Here is a 13110-nt window from a genome sequence, read left to right as displayed (position 1 = left end):
TGTGGATTTAATACCACAATACACGCTTCTCTGTGGCTCTGAAGGACTTCAAAATCATCTTATAAAAGAACTTATTTTCAGCTAGAACATTGAAGGAAAAAGCACTTAAAGATGGGGAGAGAGATGGGCTTAGAGATGGGGAGATGTCTGAACAGCCAGAAAACACAGAAAAGAGCAAACGAGAGGCCGCGTCCCATTCTGAGATGGGTAGCAAATAAACAACCGGAGATCGCCGATACTCACCAGGGATCGCAGGCCCCTTTATTCCGAAATGTTCCTCACCCCACTGGTTAAGACTGAAAGCCAAAGACAGCAGATTCTAGAATCCAATTCACATCATTCAGATGTGAATTAATGCAGTTGGCTAAGGCTTTCTGACAGCTAAGTGGCCTGTTCCTACACTCTGGCAGGGCTCAGCACTTCACAGACAGTACCCTATTTAATCCTCATAACCACTCTCTGTATTATTATATCCATTATGAATTATACATGTTCTGCAACTTCTGTCTTGCTGGGGGGATGCTAAATCACCAGTGTTGGATCCACAGATGCTGTACAACTACCCTGCTTTATGAGAAAGTCATTGGAAAAAAATGGGGTAGACTTTATTAATTTATTCAAAAAAATGTTACTGACCACATTCCGTGTATCAGACACTTGAAGTACATAAATGAACAGACATTAAAGTACTTGGCTACATGGAACTGACTGTCTAGCAGCGACAGGTAGATTTACCAAAAATAATAAATAAATAGGTCATACAGTAATTTAGATGCTACAAAAAATGGAAACATAATGCATTCCACGAAGGATGCAAGGCATAGTCCGCAGCTGTAAACAGCGGGGACATCACTGCTGAGACTGTAGTTCAGTGAAGACCTGAAGGCGCGGAGGGACAGAGGCAGAGTGAACACCCTGCACAAAGCTCTCTGGGGAGATGCGCCTGGAGGGTCCCAGGGTCAGTCAGGAGGGAAGGCTGGCTGGACAGACAGCATTCCATTCCAGGGAAAGGACTGGAGGGGAGGTCAGAGCTGGGGGAAAACAGAATGCACTGGGCTTTGCGAAGCATCATGAGACTCTGACTTTTACTCTGAGGGACATGGAAAACAGGTAAAGAATTTGAAGCATATCTAACCTATGTTTTAAAAAGATCACTCCAGCTGTTATGCTAATAACATACTAAAGGGAAGTAGGGAAGGTGAAAGGAGAGGCCACTGAAACCACCCAGGCAGGAGGTGCTGGAGACCTGGAGGAAGGCACTTGCAGCAGAGGTGGGAAAACGGGCAAACGGGCTGAGCTCCCGGGTTTATCCTGAGGACAGGATTGTGGATACATCTGCAAGATGGAGCAGCAGGATATGCTAACAGCCTGGATGCAGAGTGGGAGAGAAAGAGAAGAGTCAGGAAGACTCCAAGGTTTCTGACTTAAATCACCTGAAAAATGGAACTACCCCAACACAGACAATGGGGCAGGCTACAGGGAGGACAGATGTGCAGAGGAAGATCAGAAACTTTGCTTTAGTCTTTAAAAGTGAAGTATCTTTTACACATTCAAGTCAAGAAAGGAGATGGGTAATACACGTCAGAAGTTTAAGGGCGCCACCCCAGCTGGAAGTGTACGCTAGGAGTCTTAGGAAGCTGCATGGTATTTTATTAAAATCTCACAACTGTTTGTGGCAAGACTCCTACAAAAACTGAGCCCTAAGCATTCCAAATTAACAGGCTGTGTGTGTGTGTGGGGGGGAGCACACATTAAAATAAAAGAATGACTGAAAAGTCAGTGATACATAAGGAAAAGCAGGAGACTGTGGTGTCCTCAAAATCAAATGAAGAATGTCAAATTAAAATGGGAATGACCAATTAAACCAAATGCTGCCAAGAGACAAAGATGAGCGATGACTATTGCAATTTGCAGTATTTTCTTTTGAAAACTCCCTGGTGACTGTATCCCCGCTGCCCCACCCCAGAAGACATGAATATTGTATTAAATACATTATCTTTTTTAAAGATTTCTAAAATAATTTATTATTTTATAATAATTACATAATGTATAATTATATAATGATAATTAAGTGTTTATTTGTTTTGACTTTGGTCTCTGCTGCTGCATGGGCCTTTCTGGTTGGGGAGCCCAGGGTTAGGGCGCGCGGGCTTCAGGAGTTGTGGCACGAAGGCTTAGCTGCTCAGCAGCGCGTGGAGATCCTCCTGGACCAGGGATCAAACCCGCCCGTCTCCTGGGCTGGCAGGCAGATTCTTTACCACCGAGACACCTGGGAAGCCCCGAATATGACGTTACCTTTCAGTTTCGGCACGAACGGAATTTATTTTTCTAAAGAACTATTCAAAAGGGAAGGATTTACTTCAGTTCAATATTTGGGACTCAAGTCAGTAGATTTGCTAAGAAATACTAGTGATAAACTGTAGCAGCTAACAGTACTCTGCTAATATTTCATTCCTCAGTTCAGTCCAGTCGCTCAGTCGCGTCTGACTCTCTGCGACCCCATGGACTGCAGCACGCCAGGCCTCCCTGTCCATCACCAGCTCCTGGAGTTTACTCAAACTCATGCCCACTGAGTCAGTGATGTCATCCAACCATCTCATCCTCGTCCCCTTCTCCTCCTGCCTTCAATCTTTCCCAGCATCAGAGTCTTTTCAAATCAGTCCTATCTCTTAAAAAAAAAAAAAAACCTCTAGGTTAAGTTGGAAATAAAAGGATAGATTTTCTCTGTCCTGATGAGAAATTATGATAAACAAAAGCCAATATTGTACTACTGTTTTTCCTGTTAAAGAACAAAGTTTGCACATTATTGCCATTACTATTTGATAATGTTCCAGAAGTATTTTATAATATTCCAGAAGGCTAACACTAGTGCAGTCTGCCATAAAACCAAAATAAAAGGTATAATTATTAGAAAGAAGTAGATACAAGTGTCACTGTATACAACTGATTATATAACTAGGAAACCCAAGAAAATAAACTGGAAAGCTCTTAGAATAAGAGCCAGGTATAATACAAAGAACAAAAATCAACAACCATCTTACCCAACAATAGCCAACTTGATGAACCCTTCACAACAGCAACAAAAACATAAATACCTAAGAGAACCCTAACAAGAAATGGTAGGACTTAATAAAGATTAAGCAAGCAAACAAAACACCTCCACTAACAGATAGAAGGTCTGTGTAAATTCACAATCCTTCAGGAAAACAGACTACTCTATGTATACATGATGGTCCTTATCAAAGAACCAAAAGAACTGGATACTTCTCAGTTCTAAGGATTCATCTGCAGAGTCTTCCAGGTTAAGATGGCATGTTTAACAAAACATCAAGCAAACATCCTCTTTCTACATTCCATATAGAGTCAGTAAAGAGATCTTTCCAGAAGACACGCATCAAGCATATAAAACCTGCAGTGAAAATGACAACGGAATCATGAAAGCGGAAAGCAGACAGGCAGGCAGAACTCAGCAGACCTGAGTGAGATGTCCCCGATCCGTGAGGAGGGCTGAGAAGCACTCCAGTTTGCGCCAAGACTGGAGCTGAAAGGGTCAAGGTGGGGTAAACTAAGCCCAACTCCCTGGATGCCCTTTCCACCTTCTCACTGTTGAGTTCTGGCCCACAGTCCCCAGAGCCGAGCCAGACGGGACCTGATTAAGTCTTCAGACTTCGAGAGCACCAGAACCTTCCCCAAAGTGAAGAGGATGCTCAGACTCCAGTCAGAGGTCTCAGGAACACTGGCAGCTGGACCCTCTCCCCAGCATAGGGTGCCACCAGAGGACCAGCCTCTGACTAGCCCAAGAGGAAAAGACTGTACTTGTGGCCCCAGTGAAAACTCAAAAAAAAAAAAAAAAACCATCAAGAGCCTAAAGGCTGCCACTGAGGAGCCTAAGGGGATGTAGAGACAGCCACTTATTTTAAGTAAGTATTTTAGTACTCTTAGATTTAATTATGTGCATGCATTAGTATAAAGATAATAAGATCATCTTTATCTGAAAGGACAGATGGCTGTAAGAAGGATTTTTAAAAGAACAGTGTGACTTGCTCTAGCAGATATTTCCATATATTCTAAACGTACAATTAAAAAGATTTAGCATTGATTAAGATTAGAGATCAATCACTGATGAGTAAGACCTAAAACAGAATCAGACCCAAAAGTTAGTCAAGATCTTAAAATGTAATAAAGGGAAGACCACAACCCAGTGAAGAAAGGGTGGAATGTCTAACAGACCTGCTGGTAGACAGGGCTGACTCACGAGGAGGGCGTGTTGTAAGACAATCCACACCCGTGTGCTAACAGAAAATTAAATGTACATACCTGTACTGTGCTAAGTCACTTAGCCGTGTCCGACTCTGTGACCCCATGGACTGTAGCCTGCCAGATTCCTTTGTCCATGGGGATTCTCCATGTAAGAATACTGGAGTGGGTTGCCATACCCTCCTCAAAGGTATCTTCCCAACCCAGGGAAGATCTCCCTCACCGCAGGCGGATTCTTTACCAACTGAGACACCAGGGAAGCCACTGTACAAATCTAATATACAGTACACAGACATTTTTAATTCATTTTTTAAAATCATCAATTAAGAATAAAATGGGCAAAGTACCTGAACAGACAACTCTCAAGAGGCAAATAAACGAATAAAAAGCAAATTACAAATTTCACTAGTTATCAAAAAAATGAATTAAAATAAGGCCAGATTTTTCCTGCAAATCAGGAAAGATTAAACACTGGAGTGCTGACACTACAGGAAGACCATCGGGCATGTAAGGGAATCGATGTGTCCTGGTATAAGCAATTTGGCAACAGGCCTCAAGAGCTATAAAAGAGTTCACCTCTGCCCCAGGAGTTCTGCTATAAATCTGGCCTGAGACGTCAGAGACAGCGAGGCTTTCAGACAAGCGCCTTTACCCTAGCTCGACCTGTGTGTCTATTACTTTCTGAGCCTACCTCCTCTGCCAGACTCTGCTGAAGACCTTGCACTATTTGGTTCATTCCATTGCTCCAAAACTATGTTGCAGGCACAATTATTACCCCCATTCTATGCATAAAGGAAGCACAATCAAATAATTAGGTAATTAAGGCCACGTAATCAGAAAAGGCCAAGATTTGCAACTAGAGTTTAATATCATATTCCCAAACACTAAAAATGGAATATGTCAAACAAGAGAAAACTAGTTAAACAAACTTTGACATATCCAACATTTAAAATTTTACTTTTGAGGATGATTTAAGGGTACAAGAAACGTCTGTGATATATTAGCAAAGGGGCAATATTTAAACTATAAATGAAATTAAAGTACCAATTTTGCTTAAAAGTGTCTCTATGCAGACAAATAAAATGGGATCAATGGAAGCATATTATGCCATGTACAGCTGTTTATTTCTGGAAGATATCGCTGTGATTTTTATTTCCTTAAGGTTAGGTGAGAAGTTACTGCCTTAGCTGCACATTACTGCTGAACTACAAGGTCCAGCAAATCAAAGGGTTTTCCACTAATTTTCTTTGCTCAGAGTAAAATGGGGGAAAATCAGCATTTCAGAATTTGCTTGATAGTCCAAAAGTTAACTAGCACATTACACCAGAGTAGAGAAAACTTTTTCAATCCCTAATACATGCTGGAGATCTCTCTACTACCATAAGCATTTTGGGTTGACTGATCAAATTCTGATCATCTACACAGCAAAGTTTGAAAGATTACAAAACACAAGAAAGCCTGAAGACGCGTCTGAACTATTTTACATGAAGAGTTTTAAGAGTTACTTGCAAAATAAACTGCGATGAGTTGGCAAGGGAATAACTGTTCTGTGCATAAAAGAACAAACATTAAAAAAAACAAAAACAAAAAAACCTGTCTTTGTTTGGATGTGTGTGTGTTGGGGAAGGGAAGGAGTGGGTGAATCTGTAGAACTGTGCCTTTCCTTCGTTATTTTAAAGTATAACATTACAAGTGTTCTAACTTTTTGCAAAGAATCATGGCAAAGAACTTTCTAGGAAAGAAACTATTTACAAGCTGACAATGGTATCTGGTCACAAATTAGCAAAGGTTTTGGCAAGGACGTAGGGTTGTATTTCACTTTTAAAATTTCTTAAGTATGTCTTCAGACTTTAGAAAAATAATGCTTACCCTTTGAAGATTTGTGTGCCCCAAAGGAAAATCAAAGGGTTTGTTTTTTTTTTAAAGGTGCTTTTCATCTCTTTTAGAACTTTGTTACACAAGTTCTTAGTGCAGAGATTGGTAAAGATAATCTCTTCAGGGGAGAACAGCAGAGCTGCTCGTATTGTCACTCCATACAACAGCATTGATAAATAATTCTGCAATCACTTAGAAAGAAAAACTGGGACTGTGTGAACTCACCCCTACCTGAGCCGGGGCCAAGAAAAGGGAGATTCAAACTCTTTAGAAAAGGAAGAGTCCTATTCAGAAAACCAAAGGTAGACCCGCCCACTTCCCCTGGAAGACCCGTTACTATGGTAACCCGCATCAACCCCCCCCCCAAATAGTCAGAAATTGGTGGGGGAGGGGATCCTCCCGGGGGTTGAGGGTTGGATGGTTAAAAAGGGGGAGCTGGGGAAGGGTGGGGAGGAAGGCTGAGAGCGAGTCAGAAGCAGCCACGGCAGGGGTCAGAGAGGGTGGCCTTACTACTAAGAAATTCAACGCAGCAGTCAGAACAATGTCTGGACGCCGGAGTCGTGTTCAGCTAAAGTTTGAACCTTTAGAGACGCTTCCCTCCGTCCCCACGGGGGAGGGGGAACAAGCTACTCTTTGTGAGTTCCTGCCTGTGGAGAACGAAGCTAGCGTTTCATCTCAGCAGTAAAAAACTGCTACTTCGCAAAACTCAAAACTTGACTTTCTTTTATTAAACCGGTGCTTCCCAAACTCTGCTGCACTGCTGGAATCACTGAGGGAACTTTACATAGTGCGTTTTAATTGGTCTGCAGTTTTGAGCCTAGAGTTTTAAAACTCCCCGGTGACGCTCTCTTGCAGCCAGTTTTGGGAACTACAGTACTCCAAGATGTGACCGAGAGTATTTAAATCAAAGGATAAAAGACAGAGAGAAGGGGGGGAAAGAAAGCACAATCATCGCTCTTTGTCTTTTCACGGCTAATAATAGAAATTAGCTGGCTTTCTCCAAGCGCACACAGGACAATAGGTTCCTTGATAAACAGGAGTCCCCGGCATGCCCTAACAATACTTTCTTTGAGATAAAAAGACCAGGCAATATACGTCTATTCTTCCCAAGAGAGCAAACACCCTTCTTACCAAAACGCCAAACCTGCACATCTATCTCAAGAGCGAACGGGCCGTGAACACCGTTCAGAACTTGGAGGACGAGCCGCAGGGCCACAAGGAAGCTGCACTCGCAGAAGCCCAGCACCGTTCGCCGGGGCCCCGCAGCCCCCGGGGTGGCCGAGGCCGGGTGTCGGCCCCCGGGACCCTCAGCGCCCCGGGACTGTCACTCCGGGGAAGTTTGCTCGCGCTCAGCCCTCGACTCCCAGGCGGGGGGCGCGGCCGCCACCTGCCCGACGGCCCGGCGGCCCCTCCCGGGCCCTGGCCGCCTCCCGGGGTCGCGCTCGCGGCGGGCGCCCCAGGGGCCGGCAGGGCCCCGGGGGCTCGCCTCGGCCCTCCCGGGGTTCCGGGCTGCAGTGGGCCCTGCCCCGGGCCGGACGCCGGCACCAGCGCGGGGCCGGCGCCGACCGGGGGAACCCGTCCGAAAGCCGTCTCCGCGGCTCGCGCCCCCAGAGCCAGCGCCCCCAGAGCCCGCGCCCCCATGCCGCCCGCCGCGCCCGCAGCCCGGCCCCGGCCCGCCGCGCTCGGCCCCTGCGGCCCGCGGTCGGGCGCGCGCCTCAGCTCGGCTGCCCGGCGTTGCGCACGCGCGGAGGTACCCGCCCGCCCACCCGTCCCGGCGCCCTCACTCACCGCGCGCCGGTCCCGTCTCCGCAGGCGGAGCCGCCGTGCGCACCGCGCTCCGCTCGCCGCCCGGGCCGGGGGCCGCTGCTCAGGCCCCGACCAGGGCTCTCGGGGATGCGGCGCCCGGCGGGCTCGGCGGGGACCCGCACGCAGAGCACGCTCCGCGGGGCCGCGCGCGCGCCCGAGTGCGGGGGGGCGGGGCCGAGGAGTGCGCGCGCCCGAGCCGGGGGCGGGGCCGAGCGGTCTGCGCGCCCGGAGGCGCCCCTGGACACCGGGCATGCGCACTGCCCTGCCTGCCCTTGCCCAGGCGGCGGGCGCTGACCATGCACCTGTGAAACTTAGGCCGGTGGAGGAGCGCCTAAAGGCAACCTTCATGGAGAGGCAAGCTCGCCCTTATCCCACAGGCTGCAGTCTTCTCCTCGGTGTCATTTGTCAGTTAAGGCGTTAAATATTTATTGAGCACCTACTTTGGTAGAGCCTTTGTGCAGAACGCGGGACATCCTCAGGTCATGGGGAGCCTGTTGCATTTGGCTTTGGGATTCCTTTTCGGGCGCTGGTTCCAGCCCTCTCTTTGACCAGGTGAGAAAAGTGCATAAATAGAGATTACCCAGTATCTGAACCTGTAAACCTTAACCACACTGTTAAGCAATTTGGGGAATGAGAGTTGCCGCTGGCTGGGGTCTTGAGAAAACTTGGAGAAGCCTGGAGGGGTAAGAGATGGAGTCAGAAGATAAGGTCTCCTGGGTCAATGCAAAGGCAGAAATCACACACACACACACAAAATCAAATAATACATGAACTCATGAACTTTTCTTGGGGCCAAAATTGAACCCTCATGTCTTGTTCATAGTGAAGGGCAAAAACGGTGGCTAGAAAGGTAATTGATGCTCCTCTGGAAAAGACTGTTGATGCTGCACTTCAAATTTTCAGTGGACAATTGAGAACTACTAGAGATGTGGGGGCGAAGCGTCCGGTGGTGTGGTGGTCTGATTAATGCCGAATTTTGAAACATAAAGTGAAGACCAGACATGAAATGCTATAGAAGTAGTAGGGTCCTGAATTCAAGTGTTGGCCTCAGGGAATGCATGGAAAAGTTTTCAGAGATTGTGAAAGACAGAACTCCCTAATTTTTGTCACTGCTTTCAAGCAGTCTATTTCTCATGACGGATACCTACTTCATTAGACTTGATCATCATCCTTGGTAGATATTTATTAGTGGATAAATTAGACCTCTAAAATATACAACTACAAGCCCTAAATATTGGGTTGGCCAAAAAGTTCATTTGGATTTTTGGTTAAGATGTGACGGAAAATCCCGAACAAAATTTCTGGCCAACTCAATACTTCTTTTAAAATGAATTTGGTCCTGGGAGAATATACTTCTTAATTGAAAAACAACAACAACATTAATTTGGGAGACAGTACACAAAATGAAATATAAGTGGATTTTGGAAAACAAAAAGTTCTTTTATAAACTCCAGATCCTCCTGAGCAAACTGTTGGATGTTGTGCAAATTGTTAAGTGCTTACTGTGTTCCTTGGTAATGTCAGGGAGGAAGAAATTTCACTCTACCCTTTTTCTGGCTGGTCTAAGAATTAGGTTGAGACAGAGTAACAGGAGAAAATGAGAACAGAAGTTTAATAATGTGTCCATGGGAGAGAGCCAGAAAAACTGAGTAGCTCACCAAAATGGCTGAAACCCCACCTTAAATATCTTCAGTTTAAAGACAAAAGGTGTTACCAATTGTGGCTGGGACCTCAGAGGGGAAGAAGACAATTCTCATAAAGGTGGAAAAGCAAATGTTTGGTAAATAAATGTTTTCTAGGCCCCACAGAGACAAGAAGACGCTGAGTGGACTCTGATCTGTAAGCTCTGTTCTCCTGCCACCCTTAGCCCATATATATATATATATATATATATATATATATATACATATGTATATATATATATATATATTTTTTTTTTTTGGCTGGTGTCTCTGGTGATAGCTGTATACCTGGAATATGCCTTTTATCTAAAGTAATTAAAAAAATTTTTTTTGGACTGCACTGCACATCATGTGGGATCTTAGTTCCCCAGCCAGGTATCTAACCCAAACCCCTTACATTGAAAGTGGGGAGTCCTAACCCCTGGATCACCAGGGAAGTGCCTAACTAAAATTTGTTGTGGTTATGGGGAAGGTCAAAGTTTCTTCCTGAGTCTTTTGGGTTTGATTGTTTTCAGTTTGAAAAAAATCTGCATACCAAAGAGACATTTGGGATGGCAAGTTTCCTTCTGGCAGTAGCATGGAATCATTATACTTACCTTTTATGATGGTTAATTTTATGTGTCTATTTGGCTAGGCCACCGTACTATTATTATTATTATATTAGGTCAAGCATAGGCTGCATGTTTATGTGAAGTTGTTTTTTTCAGGTGAGAGGGACATTTAAGTCAGTGGACTTTGAGTGAAGCCGATTGCATTCCTTAATGTGGGTAGGCCTTATACAACAGAAAAAGACTGAAGTCCCTTGAAAAAAAAAAAATTGTGGACTTGAACTGCAACTCTTCCCTGGGCCTCCAGCATGCCTGCTCACCCTGAAGATTTTGAACTTGTCAGCCTCCACAATCACGTGAGTCAATTCCTTATAAATAATAAGTCTCTCACTTTTTCTCTCTCTAATTCTGCTTCTCTGAAGAACCCTGATTAATATACCTTGTGTGGTTTTGAATGTAACATAAATTATCATCTGAATCTAAAAAATGAGTATTATAATCTTTAATTTATAAGGTTGTAAAAAGTTAAATAAAAATGAGTAAAGCACCCAGCAGATGTTAGGGTCTGAATAAGTGGCAACTACTATTACTTTAGGGCTTCCCTGGTGGCTTAGAGGGTAAAACATCCACTTGCAATGCGGGAGACCCAGGTTCAGTCCCTGAGTCGGGAAGATCCCCTGGAGAAGGCAATGGCACCCCACTCCAGTACTCTTGCCTGGAAAATCCTATGGACTGAGGAGCCTGGGAGGCTGCACTCCATGAGGTCGCAAAGAGTCGGACACGACTGAGCGACTTCACTTCACTATTACTTTTGAATGAAAACCAAAGGTAAAAACCAAAAGAGGAGAAAAAGTGGCTATTGACCCTGCGAGATTTTTCTAAGTTCCCTGGGTAATACTATTAAATTTAAAAAATTGATTTAGGAGATAACAAAATTTTGGTCTCCCTGGCTGTGATATACCAAAAAAGGTGATACACTGAAAAGGTGATAACATATGAAGATTTTAATTATTTGCAAGTAAATGCCTAATGAGTCATTAGCTAAAGATCGCTGTACCAGACATGCAAAGCAAATACGTGAATTCACATCTGAGCATTTTATTTCAGTTCAAGTGCCAGTTCAATTAACTGCTGGCTACTAGTAAGGAGAAACCTTTAATTCCCAATCTCAGAGTAGGTGCGTGAAATAGCACTCGATCACTGTGTCTATTGATCCCTTTTGGGACAAGCCTATAGCTATTAGGAGCATGCAAAAATGGATAAGATATTCCATTTAATCTACAAATATTGCCATTTATTACATACTAGGCAACATTCCTGACCTCAGGGAACTGATCAAATAGCCTGTGAGGAACCATAGCTGTAATTTAAGGCAGAATGTGGCAAGAGCCTCAGGAGGAACATAAATGATTGAGCTATTTGTACCTCATTCAGGAGCTGATGCTGGGGGCTCCTTCTTCATCCTGCCTCCATTGTGGGCCCCAGTTTTGCACAGTTTGGTTTGATGCAAATCAATGGGACAGAGGAGTATCTTTGTTTTGAGCAAAGTGATAAATATTAAATAGAATAACCTTCTCATTCCCCTGACTCATTCACTTTGGAGCTTACAGGGTATAATAAGAAAGGGTGCGGCAGGCCTTTTCAAGCCATTCAGAGGTGAAAGCTCCTCTTTTCCTCATTGTTTTTCTTCTCATGTCAAGGCTGTTGTTTTGTGTAAAGGGGAATTTACTTTAGAGTTAAAAACAGAAAACAAAAACAAACCTAAGGTAAATTCCCCTGCCCTCATGAAGATTCATGAGGAAAATACATAAAAAAACGAACATGACAATAGCAAACGGGTGGGGCTGGTGTTCCTAAAACGACAGGGAATAATTGAGTTGGAAACCATGAATCAGATGGCTAGAGACAGCCATCATGTTTACCTGTAGCTGCTGCCATGATATGACCTCCTTTTTCCTTTTGGCTGAGAATAAAAGATTCCACCATGGATGAGAAGAAGCCAAGTGTAGGGCTGACAAAAGCAAGTGATTTGGGGGAAAATACACAGCAATTTTAGTCATTTTTAAATAATCAGGATGTTAAATTTTGTCATAAGAATTTGTGAATATATTCATTTCAGGAGCTTTGCCACAGTGAATGGGAAATAAATTAATCTGGGATTAAAGGAAACTCTATACTAGAAAAAGGAAGAGTTTTAATAAAATCACAAGGAATGGCCTCCAGCCATGGATGTTAATTATCATCTGATGAATAATAATGATAATAATAGGAGATGTGAAATAAGTTAAAAAAAGACATGCTGAGTCAAATTTTTTAATTTTTTAAAAAAATTACTAACCCTGGAATGGTGCATTGCAAATTTAACCAATGTGCTGGCTTTAAATGGTGTAAAATTAGCTGAAAACACAATTAGCTCTACACTACAGTTTCATACACAGCATCTTCTGTGATTCTTAAAATTATTATTTTAAAAATGTTCAAAAGTATTGAACTTGATTAATATCCTGAGTGTTGCCTACTCAATAAAGAGAACTGCAATGTACTTATTTCTTGTTGTTGATGTGTTTAGTCACTAAATCATGTCCAATTCTTTTGCAACCCCATGGACTGTAGCCCACCAGGCTTCTCTGTCCATGGGATTTCCCAGGCAAGAGTACTAAAGTGGATTGCCATTTCCTTCTCCAGGGGATCTTACCAACCCAAGGATCGAACCCAAGTCTCCTGCATTGGTAGGCAACTTCTTTACCACTGAGCCACCAGTGAACTTATTTCTTACTGTAAGAATATTTGATTATCAAAAATCAAAATTTATTAGAATGCCCAGCAGGCACATTTGCTGTTATTTTTTCAGATCCTACCTTCCTCTTCCCTTTTAATATTTTATCCCACTGACAAAGGTCATTGATTGACATATAGCTTCTCAATAAGATGACTTTGCCCAT

At 43.8% G+C, this 13110-nt stretch overlaps 1 protein-coding gene across 2 annotated transcripts in view; it reads right to left on the bottom strand.

Annotated features, from left to right (window-relative positions):
- BTBD3 (BTB domain containing 3) overlaps nt 1-8047 on the bottom strand; it is a 33019-nt gene extending 24972 nt beyond the window's left edge. The window contains exon 1 of one of the 2 annotated variants that reach the window (XM_065920871.1): nt 7921-8047. The gene's annotated coding sequence lies outside the window, so the exon portion shown is untranslated. The remainder of the gene's footprint in view (nt 1-7920) is intronic. The other variant, XM_065920872.1, reaches the window with a different exon arrangement.
- Between the last annotated feature and the right edge of the window lie 5063 nt (nt 8048-13110).

Source organism: Muntiacus reevesi, chromosome 2, assembly GCF_963930625.1.
Source record: "Muntiacus reevesi chromosome 2, mMunRee1.1, whole genome shotgun sequence".
In the NCBI taxonomy this organism is placed as follows: domain Eukaryota; kingdom Metazoa; phylum Chordata; class Mammalia; order Artiodactyla; family Cervidae; genus Muntiacus; species Muntiacus reevesi.
The sequence above is the reverse complement of the archived record's forward strand: the minus strand, read 5'-3'. Positions and strand labels throughout refer to the sequence as shown.